Here is a 25,520-nt window from a genome sequence, read left to right on the forward strand (position 1 = left end):
CAGCATTTCCCCATAAAAACAGGCAATTTATATATATAATTTATAATGGATTATAGAATGGAGTTAAACCTTTGGGTTTATATTTAGAGGACTCCAGCAACATAATAGGAGTGGATATATCTGCCACAATGTAAGAAACGAAAATGGATGAAAAACAATGTAGTTGGCTCTAGCAACACTATGCTCAATTATTTCAGAATAATTATATATCAAGATAAAAATTAGACTCAGATGTTATTATCTGCTCTGTTGCAGGACCAAGTGAAAGGATTCAGTTTCTGGAAATCTGGGTTCACTGGACACAGACAAAAGCATGTCATGCATGGGGGAATTTCAGGTAGGTTTGCATACTCTGCTCAGCTTTCTGCCTGTGAGCCAAGAAAGAATTGGTCTTGGTGGCATGCTGTGCAGTCATATCCCCCACATATTCCAAATTCACTTAGTGGCTTGCTATCATTCTCTGTAGGTGATCATTGTACACTTGAGGGACAATGACCTCCACAATGAAATATCTAATTATTAACCCAAAGGCCATCTGCCAGACTTCAGCATTTTATCCTGCTGCTTTCTTCATCTGGTTAGAGGTGCTTCCAGGGCTAATCTTCTGGGTAGCAAAGATCAATCCAAGACAAAGGAAGGAAAATGAATGTACACATTACAAGGAGGAGGAAGATGAGTTCCTGTTTTAAGGATTAAATGAATTTCCAAGGGTCTCTTTGGAGCAGATGGAGTAAATCTGGGGAAAAAAAAAAAATAATAAGTTAGATATCTTCCTTTCCTCGGAGGCCTCAAGTAATGGTTGTCTTCTTTGTCACACAAAGTGAAACTGGATGTCTGAACTGGATGCTCTCTTTTCAAGAACAGGTAATTTGGCCACCACCCTCAAACATTTCACAATGATGGGATCTTGCCTCCTTCACTCTGGGAAAGGGGGATAGCTCAAGAACTCTGCTTTCTGAGATGATTCCTAGTGACTCTTTTGCTTTACAATACTTGTAGAACTCAGACAAACAATTTCTGGAATAAAGAAGAATAAGGGAAATAGATTAACTAAGTGTTATTGACTGATAGCTTAATAAAAGAGCAATACCTTGGGAGTTTGGTAGATTATCTAATTAGTTCTGTATCCACAACTGGGTATCTTTGTTTTTAGTCTTAGAAAACCGAATAGTTGACCAGATTCTGTGGAACATGGTAGAAATGGGGGGAAATGCCTTATCTTCTTTACATTGTTGTTGCAAAGCTCAGTTAGTTAGCATTTAAATACTCTATAATAAACCTAAAGTAGTAAGTAAATATTAAATTATTTCACTCTTTCTCTTACCAGTGTCATAACATCATTCTTTCGCATTAATTTTGAACAGGATATTATTGATTTTACTGAGTAACTGAAGCAAAGTAAGAGCTGGCACCCATCCAGCATCCTACTGCTTGTCATAGCACATACAGACTTGGCCATGATCTGTATTTGTGATTGAATGATCTGCCCAGCACTCATTCTGAAGCTACATCCTTGTCCAGACCAGTAACTTTGGTGACATTTTACATTGTTTGTGCGTAATAATTAGCTTGCAATGAACCTACCATCAGTTAGCCCATGACAACTCCAGCTATTTAGATTTTAAAAGGGTGTGGATGCATGACTCAACCCATCGAAAAGTGCTTTAATTCCAGCCCAACACTGGTAAATTTTCCCCTGGATGAATTGTGGCTAAACATTGACTTTTTTTTTTTTTTTAAATTGTTTGTTTTGCAGTACTTGTTTCTCACACTTTAAACCATAAATCTACTTATTTATACATAGCTGCCACTGTATGATTTGCTCTGGCCTCAAGAACTGCTGCTCTGTTCATGTGCCCCTGGCTGCAGTTACCTTTAAAAAAATGATGTTAGCATAGAACAAATTGCCTCTAAAAGTTAAACAATTGTTGTTTGTTCAGTGGACTTTGCTGGCAGATTTTGTCTTGTTCTATGCAAAAAAACATTTATAGGTACAGTCAATTACGGAAGTATATGCAGAGGACAATTTGGCATCACTAGTCTTCTCTCTTTATCTTCCTTCAAATCCTCTGTCCACAGCTATTCTTTCAAGGTTTCATAACAGTACCGGGCCTCCCTCCTTATTAGTGGGCCTATGGTAAGTTTTATGAAATCTGTCACTATTTTGGAATCTCATCTTAAAACTGAGTAATGGTAAGACTTCTTAAATCCTTGCAATGTAGCAGCAGCACAATTCCCCGTCAAGCATAGAGGACTACGGCCAGATTTGCTCAAAACACTTTAAAAATTTACTGTTACTTCCCTTTTTATAAACAAGCATTGTTACATTAGGAAGATGTAACCTTTTCGAATGACGTTAGATAACCTTTAGAATCACTAATCACTCACTCTCACTGACACTAGACACCTTAGTCATCAGGTATGTACGGCAGAAATAAGTGGTGAGCTGGTATCTGGCATCAGTCACAGCTTAACACAGTCAAGTACCAGCCATGAATGTTGAACTACTGTTTTCTTTACACCAAATACTTAGACAAAGTCTAAGATGGAGTCTAAGGTCTGGTTCACATCTACTTAACACTTTGGCAAGTCTCCCTTCATTATTATCACAGACATCCAATTGTTTTGAGAAAAAAGAGAAAAAAAAAAGAAAAGAAAAGAGAAAAAAACAACTGAGTATATATATATATACATGTAATGTATATATACATGTAATAAATAAACAAATAAATACATTTTAGTGAGACCTTTGTAGGTCTCAAATACATTTTTAGTGAGACCAGAGGCAAATGGGCAAGAGTAAGGTTATTTAAAGACACATCATAGGCCTCAGGATAATTTTCAAGGATGGTTATTTGTGTTGGCACATTCAGATTAATGACAACAACTGAATTGCTAGCACTGGGGCACCAGTAATCACTGGCACACACATTCAGTCATGTCAGATTTCTCATATGCCTTATGATCAAAGACTAGTGTATATGTGGGCTAGCAAAACCCCAAATAGATCAGAGAGATCCAACAATAATTTCTGCTGTATGTAAAATATGGCATCATTCTATACAATAGTTATGAATGATTTTTATTTACAGTTTTTTAGCTATTGGCCTGGCAGAGCTAAAGATTAATATCTTCTGTTCATAGGAAAGACAGCAGTGCCACAAAAAGCTTACATCCTCTGCAATCCACAGAGACCATTTATTGCACAAAGGTGTTAACCTTAGCAAAGTTAAGGGTGCTAGCAGAGGTAATTGAATTTGTGGAATATTTCCCTGTTTACCCAGACAAAATTAAATCTCCAATGGAAAGGTATTTGTTTTGTGGTATTTTTGCATTATGTTGAGGTATGAGAAGTACACTAAGTATGTCTGTGTTATATATCTATATAATACATATCCAGCTCAGTGGTTCTCTTTTTTTAAAAATTGGAATTTATCTTGAAAAAGATAGATCTTGAAAAAGTCTTGGAAATAACGATGAATAAGACTGCAGCCTGAAGGAGTTCATGGGCTGATTTCTATCCTCAAAAGAGCTCTTCAAAGACTTTCATCCTTTATGCTGCCAGCATGCTGCTCCATTTGCAAAGTAAAATCTCCACGCTGCTCTCCAGTGTATATGCTGTCTACGCTTTTATATATGCTAGATAAAAAAGGGAAGGGTGGCATTTTGTTCTGCCTAAAAGGGAGGAGGAAAAGGAAATGAGCTTCTCTGCCAGAAACAGAGGAGATGATACTCAAAACAAAGAACAAAACAGCTTTCAGTCATTCAATCTATCTATGTATCTATGTGTTTATTCATCCAGCTAAAATATTTCATCAAGATATATGCTAGCAGCCTTTATGATTTAACATTTACTATAGCTGTTTGTCGGTGCCAATACTACTGTGTTTTGGAAGTGCACACGAGAGGACTGCATGACTCAGAAGCTTTTTGGACACATTCAAATAATACTTTCTCATACGTCTATAACTGGCATGTGGCAACTCCACACTTGGCATTCATAATGAACATCTCTGACAGATGAATGAGTATACTTGCCACAAAGTTTAGGACGTAAAATTCAGTCCATTCCTGCATACTAAGAAGTCCAATTGCATTACTATGACATTGTATCCACAGACCAAAGAAATCATTCTACAATGTGATATAAATTTCACCTCAAATTTTGTTACTTAAGCATGTATCTACCTTCCAAATATTTGAAGCATTTGTTGAATTAGGACCTAATGCAGGAGTCTATAGATTTAAAGGACTCCCTACCCCCCAAACCATACACACAGTTTTATTTCCCACAAAAGCCTTATAATAAATTATCTTTTATGAAAAAGAACATTTGGGATACTTTGACTTTATTAAAAAGATGTTAGAGTATATACCCAATCACATATGATGACAAATATTTTTAAAACTCGGTTTAATTTCCTTACAGGAAATTAGAGGGACTAATGTGTAGTAAATTTATTTTTCCGCACTTCATGCTAGGAGGCTACAGTTTAAGTTGCAAAATAAAAAAAGCTGTTTTATTTTTCTATGCCAGGATATATCATATTCAAAGAAAAGGACATGGAAAGTCTAATCTCAGGGTTCAGAAGATGAGGAGGCAGAAGTTAAACAGCATGTTTTAATGTATCCATTTTATGGCCTTTGTGAATCAGTATGGATTCACTTGGCAAAGAGACAAGTAACATAAGTGAGATTAAAGTTAAAAAAAAAATCAAACAACACTCAAAGTAATGAAAGCGATATAGGCAAATGGAAGTAAGTACAGCAGAATTATTTAGAGGGCCATTAAACATGAAGTCTAAGGTAGATTGCATGATGTTTACTATAGGAGTTAAATTAGTGACCTCCTCTATATAAAGGTATTCACAAAAAGCTGAAATGTTCATTTCCTCCAACTTTGAAGACAGCGCTTTGAAAAATCCGAAGCAACGTCTTAAAGAAAATCCTCCTCAAACTTCCCCCTTCCTTTTCAAAAAGGCGACAGCGTTAATTCTTCAGTGCTTTTTTTAATTTCCCTTTTCAGAGGCTTTGGCTCCGTGTGTTAATACCTTCAGGTCAGAGCTGCTGCTCTCACAAGGAGGGCCGGCTTTGGAGGACCCCGCTATTCCCTGAAGACAGCCCCAGGGAAGGTTTGCGTCGCCGGGACTGTTTGGGGCTCCTTCCCCAAACCCATCGCGAGCTTATGGCCCAGGGTAAGGCCCGCAGCCCTTCGGCCGGGCCTTCAGCTTCCCGGCCGGGAGGCGAGCAGCCCGGCACCAAGTCAGGCGCTGCCGACAGGGAGAAGCGCCGCCGGGCGATGCGGTCGTGCCGCCGCCGGGGAGCGAAGCGCCCCGGGGCAGCCCGGCCCCGCCGCCGGGCACCGCTCGGCAGAGGGCGACGTGCGCGGCGCCGCGTCCCGGTCGGGGCGGTGCGGGGCGGGGGGCGGTGGCGGGGCTGTCTCCGCCCCGGGGCGGTGCGGGGCGGCGGCAGGAAGGGGTCGCGGCGGCGGCGGCGGAGCGCGGCAGCCCTGGGTGTCGCTGCCGCCGCCAGCGGAGTGCGGCCGCCGCGGTGAGTGAGCGAGTGAGTAAGTGAGTGGGGACGGGCGGCCAGGAGCAGGAGGAGGCGGCTGGTGGCTGCGGGCGGAGGGGCCCCGGGCGCTGCGCACCGCCGGGCGGGACGGGACGGGACCGGGCGGGACGGGGCCGCCTTTCCCGGGAGGGTGGTGTCCCGGCCGGCGAGGCTGGAGCTGCCAGAGGGACCGGGGCCGGGATCAGGACCGGGTCCGGGGCTGTGCCTCGTCCCGGCTGCCCGGCGGCGCCGCTCCCCAGCCGGCGAAGTTTCCTGCGGGGCCGTGGGGACGCCGCAGACGGCGGCGCTGAGCCCCCGGGGGACCCCCAAAACACCGAGGGGGGTCTCCGCTCGCTGCCGCCCCGAGGCGGGTGTGTAGAGCCGCGGTGTTATGGCTCCCACCGCCCTGCGAGCGGCGGCGGCTGCCGCTTTCCTTCTTTCTTTCTTGTTCTTTCCTTTATTTATTTATTTATTTATTTATTTATTTTTATAAGTCTCTTATTTTGTGCCGCACGCACCCGTCCGGGGTTTGTTGGCCTCTCCCCAACTTGGTGGCGGCGGCGGCTGCCGGAGGGGCCCCGGTGACACCGGCGCCGGCCCCGGGCTCCTCGGGAGGAGAAAAGGGAAAAACGAGGGAAGCAGCGGGCAGCCCCCGCCGGCAGGCAGCGGTGTGGGCAGGGTGCAGGCGCGGGGACCGCAAGTTGTGGCTGCGGGAGCCCGGCGCTCTCCGTCCCCTGTGCTGCCTCCCGGGCGTGGGGGGGGGCCCTTCTGCATCTTCGTGTTGACAGGGTTGGTGACAAATCCTGCGTTCAGGCAGCTACAGCTCAGTCCCCAAATATCATTTTCTTAACCGATTTTTTTCTGTAGAATGTTATTGTTTTCACTCAGTGCCTGTTGTCACAGAACAGCTCGGGTTGGAAGGGACCTGAAAGCCCACCCAGTTCCACCCCCCTGCCATGGGCAGGGCCACCTCCCACCAGACCAGGTTGCCCAAAGCCCCATCCAGCCTGGCCTTGAGCACCTCCAGGGATGGGGCACCCACAGCTTCTCTGGGCAATCTGTGGCAGCACCTCAACATCAGGAGATTAAAAATAATTCTGACAGAGGCTGGTGAGCATGTGCCAGCTCATGCTTGCAGAAAAAATAGAAAGCATGTTGAATTTGGTTTGAACTCTGAGTCCTGAACTTGTCTAGTTTCTGTGCTGGTCCCAGTGCAGGTGCAGGTAGAAAGGAGAGGCCCACGGGTGCAGCCAAGAGCATGTGGGGATCACGCATACCTTTCTCCCTCAGGCTCGTGGAGGCAGAGAGATCTGACCCAGAGTACAGGTCCACCTCTGCGTTGCTTTGTCGGTTTTCTAGTCAAGTGAGATGCCCTCCAACGCACTGTGTGTCGAATAGAATAGCATACGAACTAATCTGCTTTTTCAGATATTATTTCCCTGCATGTGGTTGATTTCAGGAAAATGTTAAGTTTGAGAGAAATTTTCTTCTTGATTCCTTGTGTGTAGATCCTAAGGAACTGTGGTGATAAAGGCATACGTACTACAGACAATCTTGTTCCTGGCATGTTGCCTGGTTTTACAAGTAGTCATGGCTCAGGATTTCTGCTGCAGTCCTCCTCTGACAGGTTGAGGGAAGTACCCATGTTGCGTGCTCAAGAACAATGGCGTGTGCAGTGAAACGAAGACTGTTTTTAAAAGTCACTGTGTAACTTGCCAGTTTTCCACATAACAGTTTGATCTGACTGTCACTGATGATATTTGAGATGAAGAATTTAGTAGAGCTCCTGGGATACTTATGTGTGTAATTATATCTAAACTTAGAGTTGCAAGTGCAAACAAACAAAGATTTGTAAATGATCACAAATTGAGCCAAACAAGCTAGAGAAATTGTCTGACTTGCATGTGAAAATAACTTCTAACAATTACGGTTAAACACTTCATGGACAAGATTATAGATTATACTGTACCTTCCATGTTCCGTACAGCAGGTTATACCGTATTACTCTGTTCTTGTGTCTTCAGAAGGATATCTGGAATTGGCCATGCAGCTGAATTGTTGCTAGACTGGCTTACAAGTCTGGTCTAGAATAACACTTTGTATTCTTCATGTCAAAGTATTTCAAGCAATTTAAAAAAAAAAAAAAAAAAAAAAAAGGAAAACAAACAGTTAAAGCATCATAGTTCAGTGTAATGCTAAAGAGACAGAAAGAAACACTGGATGTACTGTAACTACATAGTATTGTTGAAGTTCTGTTTGTTTTTTTTTTTTCTCATGCTGCAGAATTTGGTTTCATCAAGTAAATGCAGAGTGTTTTCCCAAGGCACAACTAAGTATTTTCCGATTACAGAAAACTGCAAATTGGAAAGTGTTGTAACCATTGAGACTCTTAATATTTGTAGGTTTAAGATCTGTCCAACAGTAGCCTTCCCTTCTCTCTGCTTCTAAGCTTTTTTTTTTCTGCTTTCCTTTTTTTTTTTTTTTTTTTTTTTTTTTAAGGCAGTAAATGAGAATATATAAAATGGACATACACTGGGCTGCTGAAAGGCAGTGAGGTTTTCTCCTTAATGAATAATCCTCTTTGTTTCTCTGTGATAATGGAGGAATCCTTCCTAATGTTCTGAATTACTATTTTTTTAAATAGTGATTCAGTGTATTGCTATGGAAAGATGTAAAGGTGTTATTGAAAAATATTTCAATTGAGTATTTCATAATGACTATGGGTTACTTTGTAACTTGTGTTAAAACCAGCTTTTGCAAATTTGCTACTAGAATTATGTGGGAATAAATGTGTGGATTGAGATGTAGGTTGTGACCACATGAGAAAAGTACTGACAAAGAAAGGTAACACGGGTATAAATAAGAAACACAATTCATGTGCAGTACTGGCTTTTGAAACTCACCATTCTTTGGATAGAAATCTTGATGGTACTGTTGTTTGTTTTATTTTTTTTTTTGTGTGTTTGTTTGCATCAAATTGTGCAGAGGGCATCTTTTTCATCTGTATGTGAGAAAGTGAATGAAATGTAGAAATAGTGTTTAGAGGATGTGTGGAGATTATGCATGAAGAGATGCCAATGGGAAGGAAGCTTTTCTGATTTAGTTAATTGAATCAAGCTGACTGACTTATGTCTAAGGGAGAGGCTTGGCAGTAATGAGTTTGAAGTGCTCTGTCTCAGCAGCACTCCATGTATCTTGAGCACAAACCATAGTTTTTGCAGTGAAAGATGTCTCTCTCTCTCTCTCTCCCTCTATCTACCCATGTATTTTATTATCTTTATTCAAATCTTTGGAATCCCACCATTCAACACAAAGAAGAAAAAAAATCTGTGCTTTGCAGAAACTGAAAGGCAACAAATGATAACCCAGGTTATTCTGGCTGCAGAGTTGAACTTACTACATTTGACACAATGGCCATCTCAACAAAAACAGTCTGTTTTAAGATGCTGTGGTTCTGTAACAGCCAAACAGAGTTTGTAATCAGAGCAAGTCAAACAGGTGAAAGCAGTTCACAGGCAATACTGCATACAGAGACATAAAGCTTTTACTTTGAACAAAACCCACTTCAGTCACTTGCATTTATTTTCTCATAGGTCTTTTTCATCCTTTTGTACTCATTCTTTCACGCTCCTATGTTCATGAATACCAGGGCAGATGGAGGTATCCTGTCGGTCTGGCCAGGGATAAGGGATGCTGCCTGCCAAGTCCTTATCATGTTGTTCGGGTTATTTGTGACTGGTAATGATGTTGCATGATCTTTGCTGCATTTATGTTCGCTTTTGACAAAGAAGGAAGAGGATGAGTCATGCCACATACTTGTGGTTCCACATAACCTGGTATACTACTGCATGTTCCATCGGAGCCTGACAGTTCCTTTTGTTATCAATACTCTTTCTTGGATTTTGTGGCTGTTCTTGATTTCTTTATTTGCAGCGTGCATGCCGTTCCTCTTCCTCTTGCTCTGATTTTTTAGTCTGTGCTGTTTTGCATTCATGCTCCTGGTATGCCAGTATAATGTTTACTATATAAATTTCTATAAAAGAAGGGTATCTCAGAAGGTTGGTTTAAGGAATATTTTATGAATCTGAACATTTGTTTGTGCTCCCTTTTAAAATCATCTATCATTCTGTCATGATCCTTAGTGTGATGGGTTAATCGAAGCTTAACTTAAAAGTGAATATGTGTATTTGCTTCTGACACTCCCATTGGGTGTAGGAAGTGGCCTATTCGTTTTCAGATTAAAGGTTTTTGACTTTTAAAGCTGTGGTACTAGATTAAACCTAGAGGACCACTGTAAAACTATAAATGTTTGGTTTGCTTTTATCCTCCAAGGACACAAGAGAGTTTTTGTTTAGCTGTGCATTTGCTTTGTGTTGTAGGCCTGTAAATCACATCTTCCAATCTTTACAATAAGACACTTACTCATGTTAGGGCATACTGTGGATTGTCTTTGTTTTCTGGATTGTTTCAAAAATGTCCATCTAGTTTCCAGCATATAATTGTTCATGGTCTTCATATACTCACCTGTTCTTGTTTAATATGATGCAGTAGTTTAATTCTTACTTCTTTCCCTGTAGTATTTACTCTGGTTTCTTTATAAAGAACAATCATGTTTTGTCTTTTTACTGCTAGGTTGAATGATTCAGGCTTTCACTTGTTTTATACCAGGAAAATTAAGAGCTTGTTGTGATCCTAGTTGCCCTTTTTCCTGCTGGCTACAGCTTGAATGTATCTTTCTTGTACACAACGACTGGGACTGTACCTGATCTTCCAGACAAACACAATGACGCTAGTATAACAGATAGGTAATGGAGATAAATTGGAATGGATAACCCATAAAATTGTTTTTTATTATTATTTGTTGTTATGAATACATAATAGTAGCTTCGATTGTATGCTCACTAGTTACATCTCCTCTTTACAGCTGATAAAATGGTAGATAAGAACAGAAAATCCCTACATGTTTGACTTAAGAACAAAACTTTAAAAATACTTGTTTGGATTCACAAAATTGTCCATTTCTTTTTTATCATATTCTGAACTTACAGTGAATGAGATTCCTCTACAGATTCCTCTGCGTCTATGGAATCTGCTGATGCAGTGTTGAAGAACTTTGTATTTTGTTTCTGTCTCCTTTATGTGAATATTAGAATATTTATGTGAATATTTTTTTGATTTAGTCCAAATTAATGGAACTCTGTCACATCATCCTTATTTGAATGAAGGTTGTGGTTGTCCTTCCTTGATGAGTTTCATACTTTTTTTTTTTTTTTTAATCTATCTTCCAATGCAGTGTATTCTAGCTTAACTAATAATCTTTCATGCTATAGTATGTCTGAAAATATACACAGTTCCCACTAGACCAACTCTTCTGTGTTTTATTTTGTCTGGAGGGAGGATCTTTTATTTCATCAAAGAACAACAGCATAATCTGCCAATGCAACATAAATAATTTAATATTTAATTTCTTCTGGCACTCCATTACTCACTTCCTTCTGTCTCTAATTATTCCTTACTTAAGAATCTGTTTGGTTTCCCCTTCTATTTGATTCTGTTTTATTAAATGTACCTTCAGTGAAACTAAAGTGAACTTACATGCAGGTATGTAGATAGTAAATAGAAGTAGTTCCAAAGTATATTTCTAAGCTACAGGATGATGTCAACCAAAAAGTTGTCTGTCTGGTGCTTCCCACAGTAAGTTTCAGAGGTCAGTAGCTTTTAGTATGGACAAATTTAAGTGTTGGTGGTGAGCCATTCCATGTTGGGGTTGAGGTGTGGCTTTGCTCTGAAGAGAATAGAGGTAGGGGAACTGAGAAGTAGAGAAGCTGAGATGAAGGTAAGTGCCCTGAAGCAAGCCAGTGTACAGAGAAATGTGGTGTCACTGGAAGAGTGAAGAGGAAGCTGATGTGAAGTGGGGTAGAAGACAGGAGGCAGTCAAGAACAGGCTCATGTATCTAACTTGTATTGCAGCAAATGTGTTACTTCTCATGTCTTCATTAACAGGTGCTTAAAACATTCCCAACTTCTGTACTTGTGGATGACATCAATAATTATTGGGTGTAACTGGATGCTTTGCTCTGTGATGTTCATTAGTATGCATTCACAATCCAACATCAGCGATGCACTGTTATACTACCGTCTGCGTTGTTCCAGGAAGCCACAGAACTTTCTCTTGGAAGCAGATTCCTCCCTGTCCCCTCCTCAGTTGAGTCTACTCAGTGTGAAACTACACCTTTACATCTGTTCAGGTATTGAAGTCAGTTATAGCCCAGTGTTTCATCCACAACAACAGTGCTTACTTATTGCTTGGGGATTGGTTTTGATTCTGGAATCCCAGTGATTATTTTGCTTTACAAGTCAGCTATAATAGAGTTATTTTCTCCTTAGGCGTCGTTCATGGGTCCTAAAGCTAGATGTTTTAAGGAGTAGAGAGAAGAAAATTGCAAAGCTGACTTGATCAGTTCTCATGCCTAAACAGTGCATTTAAAAGGGAAGGGGGATGGATGGAGAGAGAGAAAAGCTATACTTTATTTTAAAACACCAGTGCTCTATTTCAGACTTCCATGTTATATTACTTGGTTTTCTGTGGATTATTTATATTTAGAGTGGTTGGATTTTAATTCTTTTCTATGTGTGTTGTACTCTGAACTCAGTTAAGGAGCTGGATTGCATGGTACTAAGAATTCCAATCTCATTATGGTAGAGATTAGGATTTCTGTGGTGGATTTTAATAAATCTTTATGGTGGTTTAAACAAAATACCTTTTGCTTTTTACTTGCTTACTGATGTTTTTGCTGGAACACTGTTAATATATTTTGATCACAAAATTATTAGTTTTCTAAAGTTTGTTAATTCAGAGTAGTCCTTTCAGAAGATCTTTCTGTGATACATACATTTAAAAAACAGTTTATAATGTTACATAGCTTTTATTACTCCTGACAGTTGATGAAAATGTTAATTAAAGTGATGTCTATTTTTGTTTTTCTCGTTTCTTTTTTGACAGCGAAAATATGCTTTAGTGCTTTTTTTTTTTTTTTTTTCCTTGTCTTACCGCTTAGAGGAATGCCTTTTTCCCAGAGAAATCAATACAAAATCACAGAATGGCTGAAGTTGGAAGGAGCCTTTGGAAGTAATTTAATACATGTAATCCCCCACCCCACTTAAGCAAGTTCAGCTAGACCAAATTGACCAGGACTGTGTCCCTCTGGCTTTTGAATACCTTCACGGATGCGTACTCCACAGCTTCTCTGGGCAGGGTGTGGCCATTTTTGGCCACCCTCATAAGGAGGTGTCTGCTTGTGTTTCAGTTCATGCCTCTTGCCTGGTCAGTGGGTGCTGCTGAGAAGAACCTAGCACTGTTGTCTTTGCCCGTATCTGCATCAATCTGATAATTATATATATACTGATAAGATTCCACCCTCTCCCCCCTTGATTCTCCTCACCCCCAGGCTAAACAGTCCTACCACTCCTCACATGACTGATGTTCCAGTCCCAGTATCATAATTTCTTTAGCCTGTTCCTGAACCCTGTCCAGTATGTTCATGCTTCTAGGGAGCCCAGAACTGGACACAGTACTCAAGGTGTGGCCTCACTAGGGCTGACTAGAAGTGAAGGATCACCTCCTTTGACCTGGTCATTCTGTTCTTCATGCAGACCAGGATGTCCCAGGCTGGCTTTGCCACAAGTGCAATGAGTTGCTGTCTTGTTTCTACATTGTCCTTCAGAACCGTCGGGGTCTTTCTTGCAAAACTACTTTCCACCTGGTGAGTCCTCAGCCTATACCAATGCACAGAGTTGTTCTTCCCCTGGTGCAGGACTTTCCCTGTCAGCCACTCCCCCCAGTTTTGTGTTATCTGCAAATGTGCTGAGGGTACAGTATTCCCCACCACCCAGATCATTAAGGAAGATGTTGAGCAGGATTGGACCCAGTATTTATTCCTGGGGTATAATGTTGGTGATCAGCTTATGGCTGGTCTTTGTTGATCACATATGAGCCTGGCAGCTCAGTCAGTCCTCTTCACTGTCTATTCCTCTAGACTGTTTTTCATCACTTTGTCTATGAGGATATTATGAAAAACTGTGCAAAATGTACATGGTCGGGTGATTTAGACTGTGTACTTAAAATAACAGTTCTTTGAAACAGTGTGCTGTTCTGGAACTTCATGGAGAATGATAGTGCTTATATGGGGGTTCTGAGTGAATCTGCTGCTGCATGGTAAAGGTCCAACTCCAGCAACAGTTTGAGGTTGTTCTTTGCTTGCAGTAGCTTTGCAGGCCTGAAAATGTGTTTGTTTAGAGTAAGGTCTCAACACTTAAAGTTTGTTTAAATTTTTAAGACAGTGCATTATATGATAACACCATGTAACTCCCATAAGAAATTGCCCATATAATTCACTCAGGGAAGACAGTTATCTTTTGTATCTTCTATAAGTCACAAGCTGTGATGGTAGTAGCAGTGAGTTATTACAGTCTTTCCATTGTCGAATGACAATAACTCAATGAATAACTCTATTGTACTAAAGATATTTTAAAGTTAGTTATTAGCTTTCTTTCATATAAATCTAGCTGGGTAGATGAGGGGAGAGCGGTGGATGTGGTCTACCTTGACTTCAGAAAGACTTTTGACACTGTCTCCTGTAACATCCTCATAAACAAGCTTGAGAAGTGCAGCCTAGATGAGTGAACCTAGAGCAGGTTGCCTAAAGAGGTCGTGAAGTCCCATTTTCTGGAGATATTCAAACTTGCCTGGATGCCGTCCTGTGCAATATGCTCTAGGTGATCCTGCTCAGTAGGGGGGTTAGACTTGATGATCTTCAGAGGTCCCTTCCAACCTCAGCCATTCTGTGATTCTGTGAAACTGTTACTGATGAATATAATCTGTTTTTCCATCTCTAAGTGGTCAGCAATATATAGCAATCTGCAAGGGTCAAAACATGGAGGTCCTTCCCACGTTGGGCCTCCTCTACCCCCAACATACACACACTTTTCTGAGGTTCCCATTCCCGACACCCTGAGATGTCAACCAGCATAGGCATCTGCTTAAACGTGGGTATTTCAGCTCCAACCATAGTACTCATTGACCCCCCAAAATATTCTGGTCTGGTAAGACTTGGAGCATCAGTGTAATCCAAAGGTTGCCGACAGATGTCGCTGTGGATTTGTGCAATACTGAGACTTCTCAAGGAGACTACCCATATCCACTTTGTGCAAAATAGATTGAAATCACGTCTGTGGAGCATATTAAAGAGTATTGGCTGAGCATTCCAAGATTAAGAATATAGCCTCCTGCCCTTGGACCAGCATTTTGGAAGAGAGAAGTTTGCCTGACAGAGTCCTCTCTAAATATTATCATCTGTCCTGTGCTGAGATTAAATTTGTCTCCTGTTTCAGACACAAACCCAGTAGACATTTGTGTGGTGGTGACCTAACAATAGTTGGTAAGTGGTGTAGCCTTGGACTCTCCCCCCTCTAATCAGACTTACTACTGCTTGTGCCAGCACTGCTGGCTGGTTCTACAAGGTGTGCGTAGGTGGAAGAATTCACAAATGTTCTTTTAGTAAGATATTATTATGCTCTACTAAACTGGTTCCCCAAGGATGATGGAGTGTGTGATAAACTCATTTTATGTGGTTTTCACCACTCTTCTGGACTGTTTGTCTTGCGAGCCATTAACTGTTTGAATACAAGTGGAAATACCTCACCATTGGCTTAATAAGCAAAGACCTTTGATAGTGGCCTTCTGGTCAGCATGTACAGGAGGAAATACAGCCAGTTGTTTGCTACCATCACCTGACTATAAATTTTGACTCTGGCAGTAGCCCAGTATGATTTGTCTTCTGGGTGTGGCTGGGTGTTCTCCAAATTCTGACTCCAGAGAGGTTCGCTGCATATCATCCAGTCATCTGCTTATCATCACTAGACTACAGTGTGAGACCTTTATATACTGCCCAAGAGCCAGTATAAAGATTTCTGAGGCTGTCAGCTCTTCCAGCACCATAGCCACGACTATCAGTTTGACATATTGGCTGCTCCTCCTGTTCTCTTGGTAGTTTAGGAAGGCTTGTTGAGCCATTATAAAAGCTGCTGCTTTCCATTGCTGTTTCTCTTTAGCATTATCTTGTTGACTGATCAGTGAACCATGCATTTTGCTTCTGCTCTTGGGTTAATTGCTCATATGGTGAAGCCTACTGCAGCCAAGATGGAGGCAGACCAGACTGGATAGAAAATGTCATTACCCAAGCCAATTTGTCCTATTTTCTCCTGTAAAGCACTCACTGTAGTTGGACTGGTATAGGCCACGCAGAAATTCACCATTTCCATTTCATAGTAGTAGTCTGTTATGTCTTCCCAATTTATTGAATACAATCATTTGGTGGTACCCACTGCAAAGCCAGAAGCCCCACTATTAGTTACCTTGGCCAACTGGGTGGTTCTTTGTTTCATCCAGGGCTGAAAAAACAGCTCAAGTTTTTAGTTTTGCACCGATGGGGGCAACCTCTATGAACAAAATACCAACTGTGTATGTAGCCTGTTTCTTTGCTGTCACAGGCTCCAATGAGCCTCATCCAGTGCTTGGAGCTTGAAAGGCTTATTGGCTAGCTTTTGGGCTAACACTGCTTAATAAGCAGTTGTTTTTCTTGATCAGAGGTGGTTGCTTCCATTTTTTCCTGAAAGGGTATTTTTTTTTTTTCCTTGTTTATAATGGTATTAATGTCTGGACTGAATATGGCATACATTGCCTCCAAGACCCCAAAGACTAATAAATTCGTACTTCTACTCTGCTCTGCATTTCTGCTCTATAGAATGTTTTGTGTAGCTGGTTTGGGTATCTTTCTACAATGGCCCTGCCAAATTATCCTTCCAAATTTTACTTCTTTGTTATATTTCTGAATATTTTGGTTGTCAGTTCCCCAGCCATGATTTTGCATAGTCTCCGTAGTATCACTCAGTGCTTCTCCCACTTCTCCCTCTGTGAGACGAGCGATGTGCATAACAGAATCCACACAGTTGAGTGATCTACTGCATGAGAGAAACATTGAAATCTTCCAAATGTGGGGCTGCCAACCCATTGAGAATGATGGGGCTGTGTCAATAGCTCAGGGCAGCAGCATGCCAGGAGTGCATCGGTTGCTCCTGCAGTTCCTTAGCAGCTGGACTGCCAAGGATTTTTCTGTCTGGATGGTGCCACGGCTTCAGACTCAACTAACTGAAGAATGGCAATGCTGGGTGCTACAGCTGTGGGGGTGTGGGAACCTGATATGATAATCAATAACCTGTTGTTGTTTTGTCAGAAGCTGCCAGGTGTTTTTGTTGACCAACTGGGGCAAATGAGAGAGGAGCAGGCTGAACTCTCCAGTTGTTCCAGCCTCTAATGGTGGATGTGTGGTCATCCGAGTGATCTCAGGGCAGTCTGTACTGTTTCGATGCAGTCTGTTTGGGAGAGGGCCCAAACCACCAGGACCCATAACCACCTTTTGCACAGTGATAACAAAAACGCTGCAGCCTGTGGAGAAGCCCCCGGTGGAGCAGGTGGATGTGGCCTGGAGGAGGCTGCGGCCCATGGAGAGCCCCTGCAGGAGCAGGCCCCGGGCTGGAGCTGCAGCCTGTGGAGAGGAGCCCATGCAGGAGCAGGGGGTCTAGGGGGAGCTGCCGCCCACCCATGGGGGACCCATGCTGGAACAGTTTGCTCCTGGGGGATGGATGGATGGACCCTGTGGGACGGAGCCATGTGGGAGCAGGGCTTGAAGAGCTGCTGCCTGTGTGCAGCCCCCGCAGGCTCAGTTTGGGAAGGACGGTATCCCGTGGGAGGGCCCCCATGGGGAGCATGAGCAGAGAGGGACTGTGGGGGAGCGGCGGAGACGAAGCATTAGGCACTGACTGCAGCCCCCATTGCCCATTTCCCTGTGCTGCTCGGGGGGAGAAAGTAGAAGAGAGTAGATAGGGAGAAGGGGGTTTTAGTTTAATTTCTCACTGCTCTAGTCTGCTAGTGATAGGTAATAGATTTTATTCATCTCCTTGTGCTGACTCTGTTTTTGCCCGTTATGATAGTTGTAGAGTGACTTTCCTGTCCTTATCTCACCCCTTTATCCCTTTTCATCATATTTTTTCCCTCTTTCCCTTTGAGGAAGGGGAGTGAGGGAGTGGTTGTGGTGGAGTTCAGTTACCCGGAAGGGTAAAATCACTGCAAAAGGTAGGGGTAATTAATTGCTTCTAGTGTGTTCTCCTTTTCTCAGCTGAGTGTGGAAGCAGAGGGCACCATCGGTCTATCCACTGTCCTGTGGTCTCTTTTTCCCTTTCACTTGCTTATACTTTTCCCATAAATAAAGTAGAGTTCCAACAGTTTTGTCATTTGGGACTTCAGATTGAAGTAAAGCTAAAAGTATCTTTTTTTGGTTAGCACTTTTGAGGCTAATCTACAGAATTTATATATAATGACATATCATTGCCTAACATGCTGTAATGTTATCTCTTTCATCTAGTCCACCAGTGTGCAGCACAGGCCACTCTGGGGCACTCCATCATGTTCCCTTACAGCAGCTGCTCATGCTGGTGTTCAGACTTCCCATGCCTTGAGTACAAGGCCCAGTAGGGCAGGTGTGGCTTGTTTGAGGAGTTGGTGATCTTGGACAAAATGTCTGCTGCGTGGCACACAACATCATGGTGTGGTGTTTTTGGAATGATTGGCCCAAAGTTTAAAGAAGAGGTAGGGAATTAAACTTTTCAGAGCAGGCTTCTTTTCATATTTTTGTTTGTTTGTTTGTTTTTAAAAAATAGGTCTTTTTTTTAGGCTCATAGTCACAAAACTTGTGAAAGCAGAAATGCCCATGAAGCATATTCATGTGTTGATGCTGTACGGTCAAAAAACTCTTACAGTTAGAACTATACATGTCTTGAAACAAAACGAGGAGAGCCAGATACCATGAAAAAGAGTGAAGCTTTTTTACCCTTCTTTGTGAAAAGATCAAACAAAAGGACATTGTATTCGTCTGCCTTTGTTTTGGTCCATATTATAGTACTGTTTTGGTTCCCTACCACATCCCATGGGATTTATGAAATACCCATTTCTTCATTTTCACTGCTTTTTATCTAACGTGGTCCATTTCATCTTCAGAGCAAATTGAATTGAATGAAGTGAATACCTACAAAATCTTCTCTTTTTTTTTTTTTTTTTGGCAAATAGACGTTTTGCTTTTGGCAAATAGACGTCTTTATTTTATTTTTTTTTTCAATAAACGTCTTCAAAAGACTGGCTGTGATTTGCAGGTTGGTATTCTAAAAGTGATTTCATTGTCATGTGCTGCTTAGCCTTTTTTCTTAAGAGTTAGTGAGGATAATACAGGTAGCAATGCTACATTATCTGTGTTATTGTATCAGGGAATTGCCATTGCACTCATGATATATTTCCGTGGAGATTTGGGTCACTTGTATTGAACTGAAGATAAATTCAGTCTTTCTTGCCATAGTTGGCATTTGAATCTAATCAGAGGGGAAGCAGAATTGTTTTTTGTTTTTTATTTTGGCTGGGGGGGTGGAAGGAGAAAGGGGGCATGATCAGAGGTAGCACCAAGTTAAGGATTTGAGAAAGTTGTTTTGGCCACATGCAAAAGTCAGACCAATTTGTTAGATGTACTTCTACCACTACGACAGCATTGTGGGATTGTTCATCCATAGTAGGAATTATTCATGTTGAGGCCGTGTTGCTTCTGTGACATCTTCTGACCTGTTGTGAAAGTATTCTATTGTTATCTAATGTATCAAGGATATTACCTGTTCGTTTAATTACCTGCTGTTATAACTTGCAATAACTGCTGATTCAGGAATTAATTGCAAATACAATTTTGACAAACTATCACTACAGAAGAATTAAAATCAATTTATTTTGAAAAATTCACTTTGAAGTGATGTAGATTTCTTCAGATGTCTGTGCTTAGTATCAGACCACCACTTGATTGTGAAAGAGTATCTGATCTGTGGAAACATTTGGTTCTTTTGTCATTTGGTCATCCCAAAGCTATCCTCTGGCTCACTCTGAGGTTTGTCTTTATCTTGTTCTTGCTGCTTAGGAGTAAATAATTAGATTTTAGCACCAATTCTCTCACTTTCCAGTTAAGTACTGGAAGTTTTAGGTAAGTACTAGAAATGTAGCTAGTATTCTCAGTGGATATGTTATGGAAACCTTTTATTCTTACTACTGTGTTTTACAGCCTTGAGCTTCAAGAGAATGCCTAAAAAATTACATTTTATTTGTTGCTTTTATAGAGAATATAAACAGAGGTGTTCCTCTGTTACTAATCTTTGTCTTTACTTGAAATATCTTCATACTTTAACAGTGGATTTCTTCAAACTTATTTGATATAAAACTTTAGCTATGCAACAGTTACAGAGATGAGTCTACAGTTGCAGTCAAATTACAGTACATTGTAGGTGGGAGATTCAAGGGCATATTTTCAGGAGGCATACATTCCAGTGGCATGCTTTGAGGGGATATGTATTCAAGATTGAGCTTTTAAGTTCATATGGGATTTAAATTATTATCAAGGCTTTAAAAGAAGTGCACCTTATGAGACCTGTATCATTCAGTCTGTAAATTCTTTTAAAAATGTATTTCATTACAGAAATTAAACTAAATAATTGTGTAGAATATAGATTTTGTTGTTGTTGTTTGCTACTTTTTACTTAATCCAGGGTAGTTACCTTTAGTTAGTTATCAGTTAAATTGAAATGGTTTCATTTATTTTTGAAATGGCTGTGCTGTAGATCCAGAAGCTTTGTGCAGGTAGGAAACAAACCCAATGCTTCTCTGTGTCTTTAGGGAAAAGAATTCAACTTTTCATTACAAACAGTTCCTTTACTGCCATTTCTGATATTTCAACTGTTTAAAATTAAAATTGAAAAAAAAAAAACAAACATTACAAGGTTAAAAAGAGTGACACTGGTATTGTGTGTCAAAAAAAAAGAGTGAAATAGAGCTTCAGCACAGTGTAGCAATGTTAAGCAATGCTCTTGGGTGTATATGAGTGCTTAGACATCTTAGAATACCTGTACTGAGGCTTTTAGAATTGTTATGATACATTTCCTACTTAGAGCTGGAAGTTTTGTTTTTGCAGGAGGAAGGTCCCTCTGGGTGAGGTTAGGTGTATTCTGTAATATCTAATGGTAAAGCCTAGAAAAGTGAATCAGAACCATCTTGCCTTGGTGAATTGTATTTCACTAATTTTTTTTAATTTTTGGTAGACCTATTGCCTAGTGCTTCATCGTGTAGCACCTTGCTTTTTCAGGATCCTATATGACAGCAAGAAGTAAACAAATAAGGTGGTCTCAAGGAGATTTCAGAATGAATTTGCTCTGGAAAACAGGCTTAAACAACAAAAAGAAGGTAGAAAAAAGCTTCAGAAACTGCAAACTAAGGATTTTTTCTTATGAATACAGAAGCAATGTCAAAATGTTCAAGATGACTTGTATAAGCTATTGCACATACAGTACTTTCCTAATGTCAAGCTGAAATGTTTTCTGAAAATGAGTTGCAAACAAAAAGGATTAATGATTTAATTAATCTCAAGCTCAACTCTCTTCATTTGCATAAGTGCAGTTTCCTGTCATCTTCAGGCAATTTGCAGTTTTTTGCAGCTATAAATAGCATTCTTGTTATTTAGTTATTCTGTTTGACCTCTTTTATTCATACTCTGTTCTGACTATCCATTTAGTGGACATGTTTGTACTAAATATGCCTGCAAAATAGACTATAAATAATTATCTTGTTACACTTGAGTGCTTTTTGAAGAATTTCTATTCACTGTGAAATACAATATGAAAGTTTCTCACGGTTAATTTCTTACAGTGTTGGCAGCTTCACCTATAAGGTACTGTCTGTAGTTACTAAGGTTTGTTGATACAAACTTGATGGAAAAAAGTGTGCCAGAAGGCAGCTAACTGTGGCATAAAGCCACGTCATTGAATTTCTTAATGCTGCCAAGATGAAATATAATGGACCTTTCCGGCTGTGGGCAGAGCTGACTGCCACTCCTGCCTCTTGATTCTTGACCCTAAGACACAGGAAACCCATCTTCGCACTAGGTCTTAGCCAGCCTGAACCTTTTATCTGTTTTTTCCTGTCTCACTGTTTAGCCAGTCTCCATTTTTCATTTCTTCAACCTATCAAATTTCATTGTAGACCATTTTTTCTGAACGTTGTTCTTCTGGTTATGTCTTCCTTTGCAATACCCAGGCATCTCTCCCACCTGATCTGAGACTGGGGCATTTCTTTTCTGTTATGATGGTAAGGGAGTTGCAAAAAAAAAAATTAAAAAAAAATTTTAAAAAAATGTGGGGGGCAGGAAGTATTTTCCTACTGCTAGGTCAGATAACAGAACGTGGAACCAGACCAGTCTCTCTAAAGGTCTCTTTAAAACCTTTATGTCTATCAAGTTGAATATTTTGGGGAGGGGAAGTGTGCTATTTTGACAATACTATCCTAACTCACAAGAAGAGAGTACTAAAGCTGTCGTGTTTGACACTTGTATGCTTTTTGGTTTGTTTTAATTTATTAATTTAATTTAATTAATATTAATTTATTAAACATTCCTATTTATAACAACTGTTTATCATTAAATATTAGTGGATTATCTCATTGGTTTGTCACTTCAAGACAAACTTTTTCTGTTTTTGAGACAAAATAACTCTCAGCTTTGTAACTACATCTTCAAAATACTTATTTAAAACAGTTGTTTATCTATAATTGGCTTTTCTAAGTTGGACTGTCTTTATACAGTTTTTGCTTCATTTTTCTTCTCTGTTTATAATTAATTAGCTTTTTGCCCTCTTTTGCACTTGATTAATTTTTGTCAGGTAGTATTTTCATTTAATACAGAGTACTTTTCTCTTTAAGCAGTTGAGTTAGGGAAATCAACGCTTTACTGAAACTTGGAAGACCACTGCCAAAAACTGTATGCCCTCTTTATACAGACTGACCTGAACTCTCAAGTTTGTGCTAGGAGTAAGTATTTCAAAAAAATTTTTTTGAATATATTTTCCATTAATATGCAAGATATATTCCGTCACACAGTGATGAAGAAACTGTATGTTCACAACAGGACTGTGTCTGTGGTTGGTTTTGGTAAGCACCAGGGCTTTTTCTTTTGGAGGATTTTTAAATTATGAAGATCTCTATCTCTGTCTTATTTCATCTTTTTCATCACTGTCAGGACAACTTGACCTACATACAATTATGTCAGTTGGCTTAGGAAAAATTTTTGAGTTACTCTATGTGTGTGTGTGTGAGAGAGATATGAATTGAATATATAATTTCTTTTCAATCAAAGTAGTATATATTTAGTTATTACCTCAGAACTGACACTGAGACAATATCTATAAAATCAATCTTTGAGGTAAGATCTTTATCAAGCGGTATGGTATTTGGGATATTCATTTTATTTGAAGTTGTTGGGGAGGGTTGTTTTTTATTTTCATTTTTTTTAATCTTTAAAATGAATGGATGGTAGTACTCAAGGGCAGGAATTTTCACATGCTGACCTTTTTACGCACTGCAAACTGATGTTACTCTTGGAGTTACGATGGTATACTTGCATCTAAAACTGGCCTACTTTGTTTTAGAGTTGCATAACCACTTCACTTCAATGTCTACCAGACCCCCACCAAGCCACTCTCTTTCTCCGCCTCCTCAACAGTGGAGAGAGAATAAGGCGGGAAAACTTGTGGGTCCATATAAAGACAAGTGAATGGCCTACCAGTCACTATTACAAGCAAAACAGACTAGGCTTGGAAAATTAAGATAATTGCCACTTAAAAATAGAGTAGTTGTTGAGAAACAAAGACAAAATCTAGAAGTACTTGGTCACGCGCGCAGTAGAGGAATGCTTCCTAATGTTCAGAAGAAGCCTTGTGTGTTTCATTTTGTGCCCCTTGCCTCTTGTCCTGTCACTGGACACAACTGAAAAGTGTCTGGCTCCACCCTCTTTGCACCTTCCCTTCAGGTATTTATCGAAGTTGATAAGAACCACTCCCCGAGACATCTCTTCTCTGGACTCAACTTTGTGGCCCTTCGTTGGACTCCCTCTGGTATGCCCATGTCTTTCTTGTATTGAGGAGCCTGGAATGGGGCACTATACTCCATATGTGGCCTCACGAGTGCTGAGGAGAGGGGAAGGACCACCTCCCTTGGTGAGCTGATGACACTGTTCCTTGTGCAGTCACATCTGGCCTTCTTTGCTGCAAAGGCACATTGAGAGCTCATGTTCAACTTGGTGTCCATATGGATGCACCACAGGTTCTTTTCTGCCAAGCTTCTTTCCTCCTTTGGTGCAGGACTTCACATTTTCCTTAGCTGAACTTCATGAGGTTCCTCTCAGAACATTTTTCCAGCATGTTGAGGTCCCTCTGGATGGTAGCATGACCCGCTGGTGTATGAAGCATTGCTTCGAGTTTTGTGTCATCAGCAAAGCTTCTGAGGGCACACTGCTCCATGATCCAGTTCATTAATGAAGATGTTAAACAGGACTGACATAGTATTGACCCTTTGGGTATGCCACTAGTTGCTGGCCTCCAACTAGACATCATGTCACTGATAACCACCCTATGAGCCTATCCTTACATCCAGCTCTCAGTCCACCTCACTGTCTGCTTATCCATCTCAACAGCTTGTCTATGACAATCTTGCTGAGGACAGTTTCAAAAACCTTACTGAAGTAAGGCAAAGTAGATGATACCCACTGCTCTCCCCTTATGTACCAGGCATTTCATTTCACTGTAGAAGCTTTTGAAGCTGTCTGAGTATGACTTCTACTTGGTGAATCTGTGCTGAATCCTTCTGATGGTTTTCTTCTTCTTTTGCCTGGAAATGGTTTCCATAATTTGCTGCCTAATATTCCCAGGGGTTGAGATGAGGTTGACCAGCCAGTAATTCCCTGGGTCCTCCTTCCTACCCTTTTTGAGGATTTGAGTGACCATTTGCTGTCCTCCTGACCTTGTATACCTACTTGGGTCACCAGGATTTTTCAAACGTTATCGAGTGTGGCCTTAAAATGACATCTACCATCTCCCTCAGCACTTTTGTGGATCCCGTAAGGCCCATGGGCTTATGTCTGTTCAGTTTGCTTGAGTATTCCCTGACCCAGTCCTCTTCCACCAAGGATGCATTTTCCTTGCTTCAGACTTTGTACTGGCATCCATGCCTGTGAGGTGGTTATGTTTAATATGATGTCTCCTCACGTTTTCTAATGTAGAAAGAGGCCAACAGATTGGTTTGAATAAGCTTAATTATTTGCTTCTATGTGGGCACAAAACTTATTCTGTAGTGATTAAATAGGTTTTATTTATTTTGATTGTGGTGGGTGCTGCTGTTAGCCACATCAGCTCCTGCTCTGCTCTGGGTTAGCGTTTTTCTAGTACATGAGAGAGTAGAGCTGTGGCCAGCTGTCTGCCTTGGAGCTCTCTTCTGCCTGTCACACTGATGTTGATCTGATGGTAGACGGATATACTTTTAAATTAAATGTGATATTTAGGCTAGGACACACATCCTAGGCACATCGGTGGGCAGTTATTTCAGCCCCTGCAGCTCTTGTCAGCTGCACTTTTACACAGAAAACTGTCTTGCTTCTTACCTATCCTCCAATTTCAAACTTAAACATTGTTAGTGTTTGCTCAAAGAATGCACTCTGAACCCAATAAAGCAAATATTATTATAGCCTGTATTTTTGTCCCTGATTTAACAAAGCTTCTGGAAAAAGGACAGTAACACAGGCTTTGTAAAGGAGCAAACCGTTTCTCATCTATATACAATTCTAGCATCTTGCATATATGAATTCTCTGAGGCCTTTTCTCTTTGCTGTACATAAGCTGTTGGGTTGTTTATTTTTTAATTTTCTTAAACTCTGAGGTGTCCATAGCAGGTCTTAAGTGATTACAGTACTAAATTTCCACGAACTATACCCTGAGTTATTTCTTTCTTTCAAAGG

At 40.7% G+C, this 25,520-nt stretch overlaps 1 protein-coding gene across 7 annotated transcripts in view; it reads left to right on the plus strand.

The window, feature by feature from the left end:
- The first annotated feature begins 638 nt into the window (after nucleotides 1–638).
- Nucleotides 639–25,520, plus strand: part of PAM (peptidylglycine alpha-amidating monooxygenase) — a 151,254-nt gene continuing 126,372 nt past the window's right edge. For 3 of the 7 annotated variants that reach the window (XM_082782561.1, XM_082782566.1, XM_082782567.1), the window contains exon 1: nucleotides 5,467–5,550. The gene's annotated coding sequence lies outside the window, so the exon portion shown is untranslated. Of the gene's footprint in view, nucleotides 865–5,444; nucleotides 5,567–13,207; nucleotides 13,314–25,520 lie in introns of those variants that run through there. The other 4 variants (XM_082782565.1, XM_082782563.1, XM_082782562.1 and 1 more) reach the window with 4 other exon arrangements.

Source organism: Aythya marila, assembly GCF_965140915.1.
Source record: "Aythya marila genome assembly, chromosome: Z".
Taxonomy (NCBI): domain Eukaryota; kingdom Metazoa; phylum Chordata; class Aves; order Anseriformes; family Anatidae; genus Aythya; species Aythya marila.